Source organism: Asterias rubens, chromosome 5 (assembly GCF_902459465.1).
Source record: "Asterias rubens chromosome 5, eAstRub1.3, whole genome shotgun sequence".
Lineage (NCBI taxonomy): Eukaryota > Metazoa > Echinodermata > Asteroidea > Forcipulatida > Asteriidae > Asterias > Asterias rubens.
Window position 1 is genome coordinate 7,957,181 of NC_047066.1, and position 4,229 is coordinate 7,961,409.

The following is a 4,229-nucleotide window of genomic DNA, read 5'->3' on the forward strand; positions in this document are numbered from 1 at the left end:
GTTCTGTGGCTGCAGACAACAATGTACACAATGAATTTTTTTGTAAACTCACAAGAGGCGCGTGAACAAAGGCTGCGCAGATCACGTTCACTTTCTCTACTCTCGCGTGGAAGGCTATAAATAGAACAGCACTTCGCAGTTAAAGGTGCAGTAGTGGGAGATTTAGCTCCCCAAAAATTGCTTATAGCGCAGTTCATTCGTTGACTGTTGACATGTGCTTTATTTACGGTCAGTTAGAAGAGCTGCAACTCACTGAGTGACAATTCGAGCAATTCATTTTTTCTTCAATTAATGTATAAATTATTATGCAGTTTGCAAGCGTACTAATTTTTTTTTGTAGATCTGATAGAAACAAATTTTTCCAGGATGCATATGATTTTGATCTACATAAATAACAACAGAAAAAGCAACAATTAAAATATTATTTGTCTTCATTAATTCAAAATATTTACATGCCTCAAGTAAAACAGAATAGTTTGACGGGTTAAAGGAACCGTTGCTGGTGAAGCTTTTGGGGTGGACGATAACTCATTTACCATGTGTTGTCAACTTGGCGTGTAACCCAATTCTTACGAAATTTTGGAATTTAATGAAGATAGAGAGTGTCTTTAAGTATAATACTGATGATGAGTTATGATAAGGATGGACACATGATCACGTGATGGCATTCATCATCACACTTTATTAACCGCACACAATCCGTTTATTATAAAAACGAGGACATTCAAAGTAGCTTCCGGTAGGCCTATGGCCAAGATGTTTCGAAAACAATCTTCTATCGCATAAAAAAATGATAATCATCATATGTTCGCTTGAAGGCACTGGACACCTTTGGTTTCACAGACCAGTATTTTCACTTGGTGTCCCAGCATTTGCATAAAAATAACTAACTAATTAATTGTGAAACTTTTGACTCAATTGGTCATCATCGAAGACGCATGAGAATAATGAAAGAAAAAGACACTTAGTGCACACATTTGTGATTTCACTTCAGATGCTGTAATAAAAGGCTTTAGTTAAAGCACGTTATTATTTGAGTGAAAAAAAAAACTATACGTTACTTCAGAGGGGGAGTTTTCTCACATTGTTTTATACTACCAGCAGCTCTCCATTGCTCGTTAACAAGTAAGTTGTTATGCTAACAATTATTTTGAGTAATTACCAATAGCGTCCAGTGCCTTTAATAGCTCAGTGGTTGTATCCGTCAAGGTCTGTATTATATACTATAAGAAGCCCTTTGTTACTGAACCATGTGACTAGGTCGAGTTCTTCCAGTCAGCCTTAATTTGTAATTTCCTGTTCGCAACCGAGCAGTGTGTTGAATTTTGTCATATTATTGTGATTACTAAAACGGTCCTAATATTTGTGTATGAACGATATGACTCCATAAACAAGGCTAGATACAAAGTTGCCTTAATCACCCACTTCAACCTAGAACTCAGTCGATTTATTATTTACAATATTATTTTCGTGGATTAAATGTTCCCAAAGGTGAAAAGCTTACCCCCTAGTCTGTACTTTCTCAATATATCAAATATTATTTTGAATTAACCTGTAGGCATACCTATTTATACCCAAACCAAAACCACATCGAACGGCCGAATTGTGATTTTATCAACACTTTATTAACACTTATTCTTTGTGAAAGGTGTTGAATGACCTTTAAAAAATGTGGATAAAAATGTTCAGAAATATTAGAACCCCAACTCTAACCTTAACCACAAACCCTATAACCGTGACTCTTCTTGCCCCACATACTAACCCCAAACCTATAACTACCCTTCCCCAACCTAACCAGAACCGGAACCACACCCTAACCCAATCCTCGTTTTATACCCCAAACACACAGTGCACTAATTCTGATATTTTTCACCATGTCTCAAAAAGTATACAACAAAGCACAATATAACAGAAAACAATTAATTACCACGAGTTCCCTGGTAGGATCACCAGGTATGAGTTGACACAATTCATTGAACTCTGAAAAGTTCACAACTTTAGTGACCTCAAGTCACATTGATAACAAAAAGACTCATTTCCTTTATTTCAATTCCAGAGACCACCACAAGTTCCTAAGATTAAAAAAAGGAAACTTCAATGTGTTTATCATCAGGGCCCAACTTTGTAAAACTGCTGTGGCAGTAGCACACAAATTTGCTTAGCATGAAATTTCGTCCTTGGTAAAAACAGTATTACAAACCAAATTTACACTTGTTGCATATTGATTGATAGTTAACTGATGGTATTCAGCTGTTGTTTGCTTGTCCTGAATATACCACGTTGAAATTTGGTTGGTAATCCTATTTTTGTCAAGGAATAATTTTCATGCTAAGCAAATTGTTGCGCCTCTATAGCAGCTCTATTGGGCCCTGTACTTTGTTGCACTTATTTTTTCAAAGAAGAGCTGCATGGTTGATTACCAAACAAGACCCATTTCCTTCATTTCAATTCCAGATATCACCACCAGTTCAAAAGAAAAGTTTAGTTTGTTTATCATTGGATATTTAAAAATCTGTACTATATTGCACTTTTTTCGAAGAAGAGCTATCGTTGATTACATTGACCTTTACGAATTATTTCCTGCTTTTAAAGGAAACCCTTATGATGGTCTACCTTTGTTTTTGGAACCGTTCAGATTGTTTTAATCCTATATATCAAATAACTTATGCTTAATTTCGGGACCTCCAAATTTAATTCGGAGGTATCGAAATCAAATTAATATAATATAGTGGAAAATTACTTCTTTCTCTAAAACTACGTTACAACTTATAGAGGGAGCCGTTTCTCACTATGTTTTATACTATCAGCTAGCTCTCCATTGCTTGTTACCGAGTAAGTTTTTATGCTACAATTATTTTAAGTAATTACCAATAGGGACAGTGCCTTTAAGATATATCCCGGAGCGGCGATGCCCTTACAGGAAGAATACTTCGTATAAATTTGATAAACAATCTGAGACACGTATAGTGACACTAACGTTTCACACATTTAAATTTCTGGGGGGGGGGGGGTAACAACTTATTTGTCCCCCCCATAACCACATTACTTTGCAGTGAAAAATCAAGCTCAATGGCAGCACAATTTGAGCGTGAGCTCACCTCCCCATAAAGGCTCCCGTCAAGAAGCATTTTCTCAAGCATGTAAAAGCACTCGCAACAAAAAAAGTCACAAGTTTTGTTATTTTGTTTACAAAAGTATACCGCATGGGAGATATTTTGAAATATCTGCCACTAGAGGGCAGCAGACCTACCAGGTAAGGGTGCACCACAAAAAAACTAAAACCCCATGGGCCGGGTCAAAGTCGTGGATGTTTTTCTTTATCCTTTTTCTTCAATTCTGGTGCCCGGCCCATGGGATATGGACATGTACATGACTGTACATGTATCTGTACATGTATGTAAAGGTATGTAAATGTGTGTACATGTATGTGCGCGCGCGCGTAAGCAAGCGTGCATGCACTGAACCTCTGTATATGCAGCATGAATATTCACGTATTTTATGATTGCAGCGAATACCCAACGGCCGAACATTCCCCATTAGCTTGTAAAAAAAAGGGCGAACGTCCGTCGACCAAGGGCGTTTAATTTCAAGGACGGTTTTGCACGGGGCGGACACTGCATATGCAAATGTGTCCGGGCGGACACAATCGCATTATGCAGCATCGTCCGGGCGAACACGATTGCATATGCAAAACCGTCCGGCGGACATTTTTGCATATGCAATAATGTCTTCCGGATAGTATTGCATAGAGGACATAGTTGCGTGCGACACCGTGGGGTCTGGACATCTGAAAATTAACCATTCAATACTCGGAATCGGATCACTTCGTTCTGCAGTCGACACGCGAATATGAATACACGGAAAGTAATAACCTGAAACACCGACTGAAAGTTTGGCCGGTTTTATCGGTTGACGTTCGACATTCGAATGTCAAACAAGAACCAGTTACTCGTTGGACATCCAGTATGCGCATTCGTACACACTGGACATTATTCCCGCTTACCCGTATTCCCCACTGTGGCCGGGCACCACTACTTGAGTGTTTCCAAAGAAAGTGAAGAAAACTACTGGTTAAAAGACTACTATGTGTCAAATAGCTCATAACACAAATTTTCATTGTTTCGTCACACAAATACGCCGATGCCATTGGATAAAAAACCTGACGTCAATAAAAAAGCGGTGACTAAGCGCGCTATGCCAGCGCGCAATGCGCATGCGCGAGTTGAGCA